Below are 18012 nucleotides of genomic sequence, written 5' to 3' on the forward strand. Positions count from 1 at the left end.
GCACTGAGCCGTACAATACAAATCCCCGGAGCCCATTCCTCAAAAAAGAAACTGACTCAGAAAGAATGAATCTCACGAATGTCCAGCGTTCTCTGCGTGTGTATTTTTGTAGAGAGGGAGGAAGTGGCCTTCCCTAATTTCTGGAGGCTATACTTGTTTATAGCCTGAAGCAGAACTTTGTGGCCTCTGGAGTTGGCCCAGTACTGTGCGGTTGGACTGAGATTTAAAGCCACAGCCCCATTCAAGGGCGTGTTGATCCGAAGAGGTGCATTCTGGGTGAAGGTGGTTTTACCACTCGACAGAATTTTTACTGGAGGCGCCTTGCAGAGCAAGAGTAGCTGGTTTTGGCAAAGCTAAATCCAGTTCCCTGCTAATTACGTCTGCTCTTCTGGACTAGACCAGACATGTGGAGCACATGAGCTGTTTATCCTAACACAGCGCTGCTCTACAAGGGATCTGCTCACTTTGATTCAGAGTTTTAAAGGCATGTGCCTGCTTGCTTATCTGGGATTACATCTATGCCATTTAACAAGCAACTGGGTCAGTTTTACACCGGGCGAATTGAAAAACATACCTGGTTTGTTTTCTTAAACTGGCAGCGTGATCAGATCCGTTTAACTTTTGTCTGTCTAAAGCACCTTTTAGACACATGACTAACATGGAATTCATATACCCTCACAAAGGTGTCTTTGTATCTCTTTGTGATTCTTATCAATCACAAAATTCCTGACTAATAGCAGCACCCATATTATTAGGATGTTTTGCATTATTTAAAAATGTAAAAGGTTTAGGGACTTGACCATACCTGATGGGAATTCTTAGCATTTTTATTTCGTAGACGTGGAGTCTGGGCCAACACAGCCTATTTTTGGAAAACCAGAGAGCCGCCGCCTTCTTTTTGCCCCTGTGTCTTTTCTGCCAAGCTACATAAGAGGTTTACTAAAGCTATTCATTATTGATTCAAGACAGACAACATTTTAAAGGCCACGCTCGACTGTTGATATGCAGTGTTACTTTGCTACATAATGGTGTTTACTAGGGAAGCAACAATACAGTTAATTTACGGTTCAATACATATCTGGGTTTTTAAACAGCGGTTTTCGGTTTGGTTCTGAAGGCATAGCCCATTAAAGTGTTTTTACATTTGTCTATGGTTAGGCGACAGGAACAGTGAGATGGTTTTAATTGCAATACCGAACTCAATATTATATTGAGAATTGTGGCTTTCTTAGTGTTTACTGTTTATACCACAGAAAAGGGGGATCGGTAGTGTTTGGCCCTCGATCTTTGGTTTGGGCGGTGTCCAAAATTGCATACTGTGACAGTAGGTTGGTCATTGACGTGGCATTAATTACTTTGTGTCCATATGGTCCAATTAAATGTAAAAGGGTTAAAATTAAAAAAAAAAAAATTGCAGATTACTTGCATACATTCTTTTTTTTTGAGGACCAAGTTTAAAATTTCTTTTTTTTTCATTTTGACAGAATATTTGGGGGATAATTGCAAAAATGTTAATTGGTGTAACTAGTTTTTTTTTTTTTAAGAAAATATAAATATATTTATAAAAATGTGGAATAAATATAATAATCCAGTTTAGTGTAATATGATATTTTACATAGATTTTTACATCATTTGTCAAAGATTATGTAGAAAACAGAGCTGTTTTCAGTATATATAAGGACAAATATTACAAAAAAAATAAACATTTAGATTTAGAAATAACTAATAAAATGGTATTTTAAAGCCTTGGTCTTGTCTCGGTCTCGACTACAACATGGCTAGGAGTTTGTGGGCAAGTTGTTTCAAGTCAGTTACATTATAGCTTGATTCAGATGCGTTTTGGTTGATTGGATCACAAGTGGATGATGCTAAATACAGGTGTAAATTAGGGATGCACGATATATCGGCCGGCATATTGTTATCGGCCGATAACTGCTTATTTTTAATATTATCGGTTATCGGTCTGATAGCAAAATTAGGCCGATAAATGAAAGCCGATAAATGATGGATTATTTTGTTTGTTGAACCACTTCACTTGCTCATTGCTGGCCATGTGGAGTTTTGATTGGTGCTTTCTGTGACATAGCACGAAGATGACACTTGTTGCGGGCTTAAGAAGAGTATGCTAGTCTAGCGCAAAGACAAGATGTCTGCGGTCTGGGAGTTTTGCATTGTGAAATTAATATGAATATTTATCGGCCTATATATATATATATATATCGGTTATCGCCCCCCAAATATAAAGAGTTATCGGTTATCGGTATCGGCCAAAATTTCCATATCGGTGCATCCCTAGTGTAAATGCGGTTTCGGCTTGTCCACTTTCAACCATATTCAGTGGTAGTTAAAAGCACATTTGACCGGATTGCTTTTGTGGTGGAGATGCTCAAGTTTAACGTGGAACAAATATTACATTTTCATAGTCATTTTTGACAGGCTTATACACATGATGTGGTCTGGGGTAAACACCCTGTTTAGGTTTGATTAAACCTGTGACTTTAGTTACCAGCACATATTTTAACCACTGTACCATATATCAACCTCTGATTTCTATTATGCAGTGTAGACAGCTCGAGAACTGCAATCTGCTATGTGCTTAGGATGACTTATGTCTATTTCCTAATCTCTATTTCTCTCTAATAACTCTAAAGTCTGAATCTTGGAGTCTGCGGTGCACATGAGGTCGTGAGAACTGCAGGAGGGACCCTGCCTCCGCCTCTGCCACCAAACTCATTCAAGAAGACTTAATTACAAAGAAAACTCTACACCCCCACATTTACTCAGACACACCCAGACAGTGAGAGGGGTGTTTACGGACTGTTCGTGGACCATTCGGCTCACCCTGTCCTCCTGCATCCTGTTTTTTTGGGAGGCTGAAAAATATTAATTGCTGACAGCAAGGTCTGGCTTCACATCCCAACCACAGCATTTGCCTCAGTCCACCCCCCCTTCATCATTCCAGTATGAAATTGCTGGAATCCTCCTCATCCTCCTAACATCTGCATTAAAGCGCAGCCATGACATGCAAGCAACTTCACAGATGTTTAAAGTTTTATGTTTAATCCGATGTTTACAACCCAAAGTCTTTGGCTTAGTCCACCAAGACCATTAATAGAAAATAAGCTTCAAAGATGTGAAAAGTTATGTTATTGATGTCAAAACTAGGCCTATGTTTACATGTGAAGCCAAATTTGGTACTTTGAAGCTTGGCCCACCCTGACATTATGGGTGGGCGATATGGGGAAAATATCATATCACGATTGGTTTAGGCAAAATCATTTATCATGATTCTTTTTCAGCCATACTAATGCCCCCATTTAAAAATGCAGTCCTACAAGGTAACAAATATATGCGCGGAAATTGCACAGACAGTACGCGTATAACTAATATTGCAAAATATTGAGACAGGACACTTCCCTACAAACAATTACACAAATGAAACAGACAGCATTTTCACAAATACTTTTGGTTTTTCTTCTTTTATTTTCAATTATTCCAAGAACAGAAAGCTGTGGAGCATTTTGTCACCATAATGTTTGATTCCTGTTCTTTGTTTTCTCGATGTTTGTTTTAAACTTTGTTTACAATGGTGAACCAGCTACTTTTCTTCACTTATCCAAAAATTTTTAATTTGCTGTAAATGTGGCAAATCAGTGATGCCCTGACGGCCTGGTAGAATAATAATTTAAATAAGAAATAATTTTTATTGCGTATGTGTCGGAACACAGCCATCCGCGCTTAGCCGCAGTCAGTATACTTTGAAAGCTCAGTCGACACGTAAAAAAGGTATACCTGGCCCTTACCTCGCCGTAATGCAGCGCCCCCCTTGTCGCGTACTTTATGTAGGCACGAATCACGATACAAAGATGTTTCCAAAAAAGTGGATTGTGCAGAAATTTTTTCCGTTCACGATCAAATATCTTCATATCGCACTCCCCTACCTGACATCGGCTAACCTACACATACAGTACACATGCAGTAGTAAAATCTGCCTGTTATTTATACAGAACGAATAGAAAATGGTTATGTACTAAACTGTGAACTGTTTAAGAAATCTTGTTTAACATTATAGCTGGACTTCAAGGTGCAGTGTGTAAATTTTAGCGGCATCTAGTGGTGAGGTTGTGAATTGCAACCAACAGCTCAGTTCACTGCCCAACCCTCGCTTTTGAAACGCATAAAGAAGCTACAATAGACACCACCGGACAAACATTTCATCGTCGCAGACAACTTAGTAAAAAGATTTGTCCATTAAGGGCTTCTGTAGAAAGATGGCGGCACAAAATGGAGACTTCCATGTAAGGGGACCCTCGATGTACGTAGATAAAAACGTTGCATTCTAAGGTAATAAACGGTTCATTATTAAAGGTCTTTATACACCCCTGATAATATAGTTTTGTGTATTATATTGCATTTCTGTCAAAAGATCCTTCTAAAAATTACACACTGACTGCACCTTTCAGAGGAAAATTTAGTATAGACGATTTCAGCAGTAACAACATAAACAAGCTGCTGTCGTGATCCGCACGTAACTTCCGGTAAACTCTGCTTAGAATAAATAACAACAAAGTTTTTTAAACATAGTTTATTTATATAACAAGCAAAAAAGCAATACATAGATTATAGGGGTGGAACGGTACACAGAAGTCCCGGTTCGGTTCGTACCTCGGTTCAGGCGCCACGGTTCGATTCACTTTCGGTACAATGGATGGAAAAGCAAAACAAAAATGAAGAAGGCATTTTTTTTAGTACTTAAGCTAATCTTAAAATCATAGGTGTCCTTATCAGTGTTATTTTCAGATGTCATGAATATGAACTGAAATGCATTTAACATACTATCTCGTATTTTAAAAATGTATACCTCTTTAAGTAATCTTGTACTCATCTTTCATACAAATATGGGTTCAAATGTATTACAAGTGTTACCTAATACATTTTAAAATTACATTTTGGCCTTATTTCATATTAATGTACTAAAGAACCAAAAAATAGGCTTGTAGGATGAATTAATAGGTGTGTACGACTTCACGAGGCGCTGCAAGAAACGACAAGTGGATGACGTCAGAGTAACGCGAGAGCGATTTGAAATCAGCCTCCTCCGCAAGATTTCTCGCGGTACTCTGACGCTGATGGCGCTGCGTAAAGTTGAGCATGCTTTAAAGACTGAAAGCAGCTGAACTCGACAGAACTGCCCTGCGTATGCCTGTTGTATATAGCAGGACATTTTATCTCCTACTTCTCAGCGTGAGAAATACAAAGTGTGGCGTTTGAAGTGACTGAAATGCGTGTTTGTCAAGGTGAATGCGTGAGACTTGAGAGCCCTGATTAAATGTATTTCCACTCACATACCTAACAACTGCTGAACAACGCCGATGCAAAGTCCTCGTCTTTTCCACCACTCTCTCGCCTGTACTATTGTAACTGACTGGAAAACTGAAGTTTTGCCAAACTTGCGATCTTAAAGAGGCTGGCGGAACGTCTAGCTCTTGTGGAACACCACTTGCCATACTCGCTGTCGGCTGCTCATTCACTGACTGGACCGGCGTCGACGTGACAAAAAAATGCAGAGTGCCAGAGAATGTAGACGGGCTCTGATAGAGCGCATACATAGGCGGAGCTCGGCTGCATTGGCGCCAATCAGAGCTTCAGAGCTAAAGCGGGGCAACAGATTAGCTGTCCATAAAGAACCCACGTATCTAACAGTAGTTCCGCATTACATTATTTATTTTGCACGCAAGTTTTTTTATTTTCATACCGTGTATTCTCCGTTTAAATTCATGCACCGAACCGTGACCCCCGTACCGATTCGGTTCGAAACAAATACACGTATTGTTCCACCCCTAATAGATTACCTAGGAAACCAAAACATTTGTCATGAAACGGTCTATAATCTACAAATGGCCATGTTGAGTTTTAAAGGGATAGTTCACCTGAAAATTAAAACTCTGTCACCATTTACTCCCCCTCATGTTGTTTCAAACCTCTATGAGTTTTTTTGTGTTGAAAACACAAAAGAAGATATTTTGATAAATGATGGTAAGCACACATTTGACATACCCATTGACTTCCATAGTATTTGGTTCCCTTCTATGGAAGTGAATGGGTAGGGTCTCAATGGGTTTTGTGTTCAACAGAATTTTTATTTTTGGATAAACTATCCCTTCTGATTTTTTTCACATTAGATTAACATACTATAAAACCACCTGGACAGGTATAATCTTTCTCAAGACTCATCAAAATACTTGTATGCAAATATTTAAAATATAGGTTAAACAATACAAATTGATACTCTTTTAGTTAAGCATAGTTTTTATTTTCCTATTATTTTTTTTATGATTGTATGAATTAAGTAAGTTTACTACCTTACAGTATTATCAAAGCTATTGTCATTGCATTGTCATGAATTAGACTGTTTCTTGTGTCATTCATCACAACAGACAAGTTACTTTGCGTGACCGACCTCATCCCACTGTGTGACCCACAAGTGGGTCCTGACCCACAGTTTGAAAACCCCTGCTATAGATTGATTGACAGCAGCCTTCAGCTGTCATCTGGGAGGCATGAACTCTCACAAGAAAAGTGATTTTGTCACTTTGTCAACTCAAACCTCATTCATACAGCACTTTGGTCCTGTAAAAGTGGCAAACACGTTCCATAATAGTTTCGTGGAGCGCTACTATAAAGTAACGTTGCCTTAACATTTACGGAAAGCATTTTGTGTGAACAAAGGCCGTAAGAGCGTGCCGTAGTGAGGACGTTCATGTGATCGCAACAAGAAGTTATCGTTCAGCTCTTTGATACGGGAGGATTAAAATAAAGATTAACATTCTACCAAGTACAGGACTTTATAGTATTTTTATTGCATGTGTGTGAATGCATGCACAGATTATGGAAAATCATTGGCAGTGTGAAAGAACCAAAATCAAACAATCCCAGACAAATCCAGGGATGCATTTTTAGTGTATTTTCCGAATTCTTTGTGTGAAAAGAGCTTCAGTCTTTAAGACATTTTATTTATATATCTGTTTCTATAAATGTGAAAGTACTTTGATGTAGCATTGTCTGCACGTTTCATGCTCCACGGACAGTGGCCCCCATGTGAGCAAACATGGGAAATGAATCTGAACTTATTGTTTTGTTTGGTTTGTCTCTGTGTAGGAGGGGGATGGGAAATGGCTTTTAGGAAATCCTTCTCTAATCCTTTCATCTGTAGTGGTTTGACGGACCACATTCCTTATACTTTTTGTCTCTCTCTCTCTCTTTGCAGTCTATTGTTTAAACCTTCCTACAAGATGTAATGTTGAAATTATACAGGTCTTGTTAGTGATTTGCTGTTGGATTATCTGTAAGCCAATTTGGCTTAAGAATGCAAGGGGGGTTGGGGATGGACGCATTGTGGACGTTCATTTAAAGAAACAATTAGACTTCTGTGAATGGCGGGACACCAATGAAGGGCGCGTATATGGGTCAGAGATGTTTAAAACAATGAGCTCCCCCACGCTGTGAGGGCACCTGACAAATAATGGCACCGGAGCTCTGCTCGAATCTCATTGGTTGCTGGGAGACCGGTGAGCTGTCATTTAGGATGATCGGATTGGTCTTGTTCCTGTTCAGATCACAGCTGACAATCAAAAGTGAGCTTTTTCTGCTTTGGACGCTAGTACTATACAGTTATATCTATTTTGGAGTTGATTTGATAACACATACATGGTTTGTTGTCTATGGAGTCATGTTTGTTGCAGTTGCATGTGTATAGCTCAGTTTATTACCAACATTGGGTCATTTTAACCCAGCATGTGTTCTGTCCAATATTTACCCATTATGGGTCAAAAATAACCCAGCCATTCTTAGATGGTGAGATACATTTTGATCATTTGAGTTTGATTGTATGAGTATGTGTATGAATATTACTGTTCATTTAACAATCCAAAAAATCCAAAAATTCCCAAAGAATTCCAAAATTTAGATTTGGGTTTTAATTCCAGTCGAGAAGCTGTTTGACATCTGCGTGAGTGATCGGGTGTGTATTTCCACACGTACACGCTATATGTGTAGACACGTGAGGGTCATCTCACCAAACAGAGGCAGTGGAGCGAGGTGCAATCTGAGATCTTGGCACACGTTTTTCAGCAGCTGTCATTCAGGAAGTGGGTTGTGAAAAGGTGTGTGATGAGTAAAGGTGTGGAAGACCAGCCTGAACCTGCCCCGACCTTCAGTCTTTCTCAATAACTGCGGAGCGAAAGAGTTCATCCTGACACGAGACGTGACTGCCTCATGTGGCCAGCGCTCCTGGCGTCGGCTATAAATCTGTTATACACGTCTTTACAGAAGTTGTTTGTGTCCAGAAGTTGTCGTGTGTATTTTATTTCAAGTTGAAGACACTTAATACATTTACTTGCAGCACTGCATTTTTCTGTGGAAATACGACTCCAGAAGTAAAGAGAAAGGCGACACTGATTCATCCGAATAAGTTTTAACATGTCATGGATGCAGAATTTTCTTATTATTTATGTATAGACTGCAGTGCTGTTTTCTCACAGACCACAGTTTAACTCGAGGCTTACAGTCTCCAGAAGAGCAAACTGCTGTGAAAGCATTTCTTACTGTGGTTTGGAATCCTTTTCTTCTGTTTACCACTGTTTCAGCAAATATCTTTATTTTTTTGAATGTTTAACATTGGGATAGTTTATAAGGACGTGTACTTGAATATTTAAAAATGATCAGCAATGATCGATCAAGTCAATGAAATGCATGCATCTTTTAAATCTGTCAAATGTACATGTTTACATTAAAGCATTTTTGTTTTAAAAATGAAAACGATCCTCGCCTAGGGTTCGAACTAGAGGTCTTCAGGGGTCCACTTAGATAACCCGAGGTCTGACCCGAGCGGGTTTGGGCCTAAAAGTTTCACATGTGCCTTGGACATGGGTCAGGTATAATAATAGCGCCATTGGGTCTCAGCCAGGTAATTTACAATGAATGTGTTTTTGCCGAACGGACCCGAGACGATCCAAACTATCTCACTTGTGTGCGGTAATGTCTCTTTCCAACCCCTTCTCTGTTTGCCAAGAGCGCTTGTGACATTGTGTGGCTGGCGATAGGTTCATTTTAGTTGAGAAACACCTGTCAATCAATTTTAAATGTTCATTTTAGCGGTGTCATCATCAGATAACAAAGGAAAATAAATGGAGCAGCGGCCCAAATGGGTTGCGAGGCCACTCGGGGTTTCTTTCTGTCTGGCTGGTGCATTCGAGGCTGCAGACTGCAGACACGTCAGTGCTGTCAGTCAGGTTAAAAAATGCCACTGGTTCTGGTCAGACTCGGGTCTAATTTTCTCAGTTCTCTCTCGTATCGGGTGTTTCTTTAATAAAAATGATTTATGCACGTTTGGTTCGGGTATAAAGTGATTCAGGTCATTACGGGTCGGGTACATTTCTTTGGACCCAAAAAGACCTCTAGTACAAACCTCCGTTTAACAGAATCAAATCACTTTTACTTTTAAAAAGACGCACTGTCACGTTAAAGCCGTTTATCTTGTTATATGTTCGCATTAGTGGTGAAACCATTTATTGTAGTACTTATGCGGTTGTTTTGGGTGTTTGTGTCATTTATAAACAAACATTGTACTTAAAATCAGCGTTTGAACAGCTGAAAAGCAACCAAAGCCTGCACGCTCCATCTTATTGTTTACACAGTCATTTGGGCTGGTGTAATGGTCATATGATATGGGCTTGATGAATCTATATAGTTAAGAGTTCAATTTTTTTCAATTGGGACTTGATGAGAGGGGAGGGGTTGAAAATTAGAGAGCTTTCTGACATGAGGTGAAACCTGTTGTTCTAAACCTTTATGGATTTCTTTTTAGATGAACACAAAAGAAGATATTTTGATAAATGATGGTAAGCACACAGCTGATGGTAACTATTGAATTCCATAGTAGGAATAAAACAAATACGATGGAATTGAATGGGTACCATTACTGTGTGCTTACCATCATTTATCAAAATATCTTCATAATTTATCGCAATACTACCATAATATTTGTTTTTCCTACTATGGAAGTCAGTGGTTACAATCAGCTGTGTGCTTACCATCACTTATTAAAATATCTTCTTTTGTGTTCATCAAAATAAAAACATACAGGTTTGTAACAACATGAGAGTGAGCAAATGATGACAGAATTTTCATTTTAAAGTGAACTATCCCTTTAATGAAAGAAGGACAAACATAAAAATGTGCTTTTGATAAATGGTAGGGATACACCGATATGGAAATTTTGGGCGGTACCAATAACCGATAACTCTTTATATTTGGGGCCGATAACCGATATATATAGGCCGATAAATATTCATATTAATTTCACAATGAAAAACTCCCATACCGCGGACATCTTGTCTTTGCGCTAGACTAGCATACTCTTCTTAAGCCCGCAACATGTGTCATCTTCGTGCTATGTCACAGAAAGCACCTATCAAAACTTCACATGTCCAGCAATGAGCAAGTGAGGTGGTTCAACAAACCAAAATAATCCATCATTTATCAGCTTTCATTTATCGGCCTAATTTTGATATCAGACCGATAACCGATAATATTAAAATTAAGCAGTTATCGGCCGATAACGATATGTCGGCCGATATATCATGCATCCCTAATAAATGGTTAACAAAAACACCCGTAATGCAGCGTAATGCAGTTATTACATTTAAACTTTAAACCTAATTTTTTAAATACGCCAAACATCTAAGGAGTCTAAGAGCCCATTACCCTGTATCTCTAACTTTCTCACCATTTTAAACAAGTGAACATCCCCAATTGTTAGTTAGCTTGCATTGCGTGCAAGATCTCTTTTTCGCCACTGTTTATTTGCTTAGTCTATTTTTTCTTTCCTCCACAAACAACTTTAAAGGGAAAGATTGTGGGTGTCAATGACATCTTAATCCTCCCTCACTTCTGCACTCCCCCTAAATCCAGTGCTGTTTGGTGTCATCCATGACAGTGAGAGATTAGAGAGCAGATCTGGAACGTCTCACTTAGCAGCTTGTTGGGGGTGTGGTTATCATCTAAAACACAAGATGAGGTCAGAGCCTGATTAGGACACCCCCATCACTGATGATTCAAACACACATTGTGTGACCTCTAAACACTGCAGGAGGACAGTGTAGCAAATCAGTGGATTAAACTGATGGTTTTTGGTGCTGTGTTGTCTTCCATTCTGAAATATTTTAACATTGCACGAATAACAAAACAAAGTTTGCAAATTGTAACTGTGCCAGTGTTCATCCCATTTTTTTCTATTGTTACCTAGTTGGTAGTGAATTCTCTGTAGTACTTCCTAGTAGTCTGTAGTTGCTCTGTGTTACCAGTAGGGCTGTAACGATTAATCGTGCAAATGTGCGTTTCTCAATGAATGAATTTTAATGAATTACGCTCTCGTGCAGAAACTCTGTGCCACAGAAGAAGTAGCATTACAAACGCTATTCCAGGAAATGTCTATAGGAATATTTATATCGCTGTTCTTCAGATTGTTTCAGGTATTTTCATGATAAAAAGAATATTTTGATTGATTTTGTTTCACGAGTGTTGCTTTTTTTAAATGCACGTTATAAACGACTCCGACTCATAATGATTTTAGATTGATAAGGACTTCTCACTGACCAAATGCCATCGTACACGCACAAGCTGTGCATGAAACACAGAATCGATTCAAAATAGGACACGTGATTAATTGTTGCAGCCCTAGTTACCAGGACTGAGAAGTTTTTTGATTTTCTAGTCATTTCAACTTTTTCATTGGTTTTCTCCAGGCTAGAAAGAGATTTTTAACTGTACAAATGACAAGGGGCAAACAAACAAAAGGTTTATGTCACCAAGCATAGTAATGCCAATGTCTCACAATTAATTCCAAGCTTTACCTATAAACCCTGGAGTATAGAAGTATAGTTTATTTGACTCGTACATGTACACAGACGTTCAATGCATGCACAATGCATCTCCTGGCCTACATACTACATTCTCCTGTAGGTGCATGCGCGACCTACGCGTTCAATGTACACAGGGTTTCAGAAATCTGATGGCGAAAATTGTGGCACACGGACCCTCACGTACGTGTTAAAAATGGACCATACTTTGGCCTTAAGCCTTCATGCCCAGAAAACCTAGCAAAAGCTAAAAACTCTCATAAAAAGTGACAAGTCTTCAACCTGGGTCTTCAATTCAATTTTATCTATACAGCGCTTTTCACAATTGGTAATTGTTTCAAAGCAGCTTTACATTAAAAGAAGCAGGGGAAACACAGAAAAATCGACAGACAATATTAGTAGCAAAATACAGCGGCTATGAATAAACTTTACAAGTGAGCGTATTAATAATGTCTCGTATACAAGAGGGTGCCAAGTTAATCCAGCTGACTCCCTGGGATTGAAAACCTACCTAGGAGAAAAACCTCTTGGAGGAACAAAAAGTCCTAGGAGTCATGGGTCTTCATGATGTGCATGGGACCATTAAGGTTGTTTTCATATAGTTCATTTTAAAAGAACCAAACCCAGTTCACTTAAAGTGAACCAGAAAAGGAACTTGACGAATGTGACCTCAGTCCTTTTAGTGTTCACAATATAGTGGACTCAAAAGAGGACCCAGTTCTTTTTTTGGTCCTCTTCAGAACTGAAGTGATCTCAGACTCTTTCTTGTTCACATATCATAAGAACTTAGATCCAAGCTTTCTGTGCAGCAGCTGATTTTGATACAATGTCAAAACGACACGTAAAGCGGACCGGGACCTCATTGATTTCACATATCAAAAAGAAATCTAACCACAAAAGAACCCAAAAGCGAACCTTACTCAGACCACCTCTGGATGTGGTCTGAGTTCGGTTCGCTTTTGAGTCCTTTTAGGGGGCTCTGAGATCACTTGGTTTGTTCACATATACACCCTGAACTGCTCTGAGAGCGTTTGGAGGGCTCAAACGAACTAGGTGTGAAAACACCCTAAAACACCACAAAGTGAAGAGGGCAACCAGTGCACCCAAAACCATGTCCTGTTTCCTGACAGTCATCCTCAGTAACACAAATCTTTTCCTTCCCATCGCTGGTGTCAGCTGCGTACATACTCCATAACCAAATATTTACCTTTAGCATCTGGGCTCCATGTAGTTGCTTTTAATAACCTTCATTTACTTCTTTTTGAAAGTTAGACACTGCCAGCTACAGTGTTTATATTATAATGGCTCATGCTTGGTTATGTGTTGGACCTAAGGACGACAGACAGCCACGTCCTAAACTTGGCCACGCTTGCAGAACATATGGGGGGTGGAGCACAAGATTAAATACTAAGCACATGTTGGTTTGTGTAGAGCTGAGTTTTTAAGCATGAAAAACTGAAATCAGAAATTGAATTGCGTGTGTGTTTGAAGAAAAAAAATCTTTCCAAAAATGGAAATGAACAACTTTTGTAGTTTGTCTGCAGTCCTTATGCAACATTGCAAAAAGATGGTAATTGAGCTTAGTATCCTCCACCCACTCCACTCGTGGCCCACTAACTTTTCCCAGATGTGTATGTCAATGCACCATGGGTAGCACGAGTTAAAATCCAACGGGTGTGCAGGAGCCTGAATAGAGCTCTGCTGAGTATGCACTACCAAGGAGGGGCTTTCTTCTTTAATCTTACTCAGGGCTAAAGAGAGAAGCCAAAATCCATCACACCACTCATTCAGGGAAATTCGAGTGCAACGGTTTAAAGCAAATACAGACGAACTCTACCAAGGGCTTTAGTGAACCTCAAAATACCAGTGTCTGCTTTAAATGTGAACAATATGATAATCTAAGCAGTTCAGTGCAAAGTTTCCCTTATTTCGCCAGGTGTGTCTAGCTTATGTAAATTAAATCTTCTGTTTGTCTGGATGCTGCATAGTGTTTTCATTGTGAGATGGGTGCCCCATTCTGCGGCGGTGCAGGGTTTTGTCATGCAGAATTACGTTTGCACTATCTGCCTCTTTGTGCTATTGTATGTCGCCAGTTATGTCACTAGTACATGAATCCCAGCAAACCAGTGACACTGAGCAAATAATAAATCCCAGACGGGAATCTAGTGTGGGTGTCGTGCAAATAGAAAGGTTAAGAGTGAATCATACCGGTAGCTTCCCAAGAACACAGGAGGAGATGCAGGAGAAAATGGGAAAATAAACTCTGTTGGGAGGTATAATGATTGGCTGTAAAACTCTTTTGAGGCCCACATTTTATGAGCGTTTGTAAAAATTCACCAGAACTTGAAAAGGGTCCCATTCAGTGCGAAAGTTAACGAGAGGTGGGACGCAATGAACAAAGGACCCGGTCCTCGCCCAGTGCTCTTTCCCACACCCGCCTGCGGGCAACTGAGGGGGAAACGTACGTTACGGTCAACTGATGAGTTATGCTTCAAACATGCTGCTGGTCATCTCGTGTAAAGATGTGAGGCAGTGTCTTTAGTTGAGGCATCTAGTTGAAAGAATGCAGGGTGTTTTTCTGCCAGGCTCATCTCTAGCGACCCTTGACCCCTCAATCAGGTGACTGTAGGGCCAGGCACAAGATTGAGACATACATCTATTCAACTTTATTTCTGTATATTCCTGATAGGTTTGTACCAGACTTTGAAGACTTTTTATAGTTGTATGGTTTAGCTGTACAATAGTTGTACAATTATTTCTTAAATTGAGCTAAATAAATAATCTTTCCATTGATGTATGGTTTGTTAGGATAGGTCAATATTTGGCTGAGATACAACTATTTGAAAATCTGAAGGTGCAAAAAACATTTAAAATTGTCCAAATGAAGCCCTTAGCAACACATCTTACTAATGATAAATATTATTTACATATATTTACAGCAGGAAATGTACAAAATATCTTTATGGAACATGATCTTTACTTAATATCCATATGATTTTTGGCTTAAAAAATAGAATTTTGACCTATTCAATGTATTGCATGATTTTGTTTTGTCACTTTATTTGATGTTGTTTAGGGCTGCACAATATAAAAATATTGCAGATATGCATATTGCAACATATATGCAACATTTTGCAGTAACTGAATTATTTTAAAACGTCAAAAGGTACTAAAAAAAATTATGAGATTATAATGAGATTTTGATTACACATCATGAAAACACAATACTTTGATAAAAATGTGATTAAGCTCATAATCGCAGCAAGCATAATTGTATCAAAATGTGAAGTATGATGATGTAATTGCAATAAAGGGGCATGTAAGCACTTTATTGCATTATTGCATTGCATATTGTATATCACATGATTTAGCAAGGTATCGTATATTGCATTGTTCTTCAATATTGTATGACTTGATATTGGTTTTTTATACTTTAGGCTGCTTTTACACTGTCACCAAAAAAAAAACTGATTTAGTGTTCACATCTGACACAGTTTGGATATTGCTGCACGTGTGTAAACACAAAAAACTTCAGAGATCTGATTTTGTCCTATCCGACCTGAGCCACTTCCAAATGTGGATTTACACGACGGATTACTCATCATTTCGCAACTAAATTAATGTTGTAGGGTTCACACCAGACGCGGTAGAGGCAGCAAGCGCGAGTGATTTACGTTGTGTCAATGCAAAGACACGATTAAGCATCCTGTGGCGAGGATGGCGCGTTTCTACGAGAATTGAGCTTTGCCGCGGAAAACGCGGCAGTTGAAAAATCGGAACTTCTGCGCATTTCTGCACCGTGTTAACCAATCAGGACCTTGCTGCAGTAGTGGCGTGATTACAGAAAGCTAGCGGAGTCGCAGAAGCCCCTCCCATGACGCAAATTTCCATGCGATATCTCAAATGACTAGAAATTCACGTGCGAATGAAGCGAGCAAACTTAAATGATCAAGCGTCCAACTACAGGCGAATAGCGTGTTTTTGCAGCCTCTACCGCGGCTGGTGTGAACGCAGCATAAGGAGGAGTTACACGTAGCTGCACCTGGCTGCAATGCCAGCACAAAATAAAGAGCATTAAAGCCAAGTATTAGAAAGTTAAGGATCACAACAACCGTAGTATTTAGGACAGAACAACATGCCCATTTTATGAGCAACTGGAGCGAATTTTGGGCAATAAACCTAGCTGCCGACCCCCCGAAGTTCTCGACAGTATTTCAGAGGAAGACGTGATGACCGAGAGACAGTGTAGATGATGATGATGCCGAACAATGCCCTTTACTTTAAATAAGTGATGATGATGATATTAACGTTAGAGCTAGCATTCTGTCTGGGCGGGAGTTTATCGTAAAGGCATAAATGTATGAGGCGTATATAAAGTATGTGTAAGCAGGCAAAACAAAAAAATCGGATATGGTCAAAGATCGGATCTGTGCATTAAGATTTGAAGTGTAAATGCAGCCTTAGTGTATTGTATCTATTATCATATGCTCCTCTTATATGAATACTCTAACATAAAAAAAAACATACTGGAACAAAATTGTTGCCTTTATTTAACCTGTAGACGTTGTCTGGTTGGCACTGAGCCATTTACTTTTCTCTAGAAATGTCTGGAACAGGCAGCTGAGCTGCTCTTTGATCAGTGAGCTGAATGTTTTTTCCCCCATAATGCTTCGGTGCAGTATTACTCTGTCAGTAGTAGTTTGAGTACAGTGACTAAGTAGCTTGCTTACTCTTTAGCCCTCACACTTTCAGAATCTACTTCTACAGATTTGTCTGGATATGCTGGGTCCATGCCGATACCAGTCTGGACGGGTCACTGGCAGCCAGAATGACTGGAAAATCCACTGGCTTCTGCCAAGCACCCTGAAAAACAAATCTATTTTTCTAGCTTCCTTCCTTTCCAAGTTTTGTATCAACTTAAATTAATGTCCTCCTACCTAGTACCTAAGATTTTGAGCCGAAAGTGTTCTGTTAGGTGTTCAAAGCTCCTCTCAGGAGAAGGATTGAGGAGGGTGGACATTTGGAGAGAAAACTGCACTCTTAATAAAGACCAGAAGCAGGCACACTTCAATGTGTTTTCTATCAAGAGACTTGCAGTTGTGGCTGAAATTCCAGTACATAATAAAAGTCTGTCTGGACTTGATGAAAATAATCAGGCTGCCAGAGAGTTAAACTACGAACAACTGCTTTGATGACAATTCAGAAGCTTTGTAAATGCATTTTTAAAGTAGAATGGAGGGTAATTGAACAGAAGGTGTTTTTTTGTGCGTGTTTCTTCTTGAGAACCCATGCTGGGCACAGTGGGCAGTGGCTTGAACTTGTACCAAGAACTGCATCTTGTATCTGCAGCGAATGGCCAGGCAATGGTTTGTAGTTCACAGATTCAGGACATAGTTGTGTAAGTCCTCAAAATTACAAAGTTTAAACCACTTTATCCATTCATTATCATTTTATCGTTGCATCCATTGTCGTCATATGGGGCATTTCACTGTGGCACTTGCCATCCATTATCTCTTTTGGGAGAAATGTATGCTTCTGCACTGCAATACCATGTTTAGGGTGCACTCATATTAGGGCGCACTGACTATCCAAACCACGCCTGAGTGCATTTAACCCCCAAAGCCTGGTTGGTTTTACTAGTTTGATCGCTCTGTACCATGCCTCGGCACGGTTTGGTTAATCGCGCTTGGCCCGGGTTGCAGAGGTGGGCACAATGTGAGCGCAAATCGTGCCAGAGGGCTGTGCGACAGTAATCCAACTTCATCTGTTTTCGTAAAAACCTTCTGATGCAAGCAGCACGGTTAAGCAATATGATGGTGAGAGGGCTGTGTGTCATTGCGTCCCAAACAAAGCCACAAACATAACATTACGATGGGCTCCAGTGTTGAAAGAGCACTTTACTTTCTGTTTTCTTCAAAACAATCGCATCCTTGTGACGAAAGCGTGGTCGTGCATGTGATAACGGTGTCAATAGGTTAAACCTATGAGGATGGGGAGACAATTGCGCTCGGGTTTAAGGCAACCGTCCCTAATGTGAGTACCCACCGGATACTGTTGCCTTGAACCGTGCATGACCACGATTGTCCTCCCTCCC

The 18012-nt window shown here is 39.7% G+C and overlaps 1 protein-coding gene across 1 annotated transcript in view; it reads left to right on the plus strand.

The window, feature by feature from the left end:
• The window catches only part of pard6gb (par-6 family cell polarity regulator gamma b), a 48332-nt gene that overhangs the window by 27279 nt on the left and 3041 nt on the right, over nt 1-18012 (plus strand). The gene's annotated exons all lie outside the window — the stretch shown is intronic.

This window comes from Misgurnus anguillicaudatus, chromosome 20, assembly GCF_027580225.2.
Source record: "Misgurnus anguillicaudatus chromosome 20, ASM2758022v2, whole genome shotgun sequence".
Classification (NCBI taxonomy): Eukaryota; Metazoa; Chordata; class Actinopteri; order Cypriniformes; family Cobitidae; genus Misgurnus; species Misgurnus anguillicaudatus.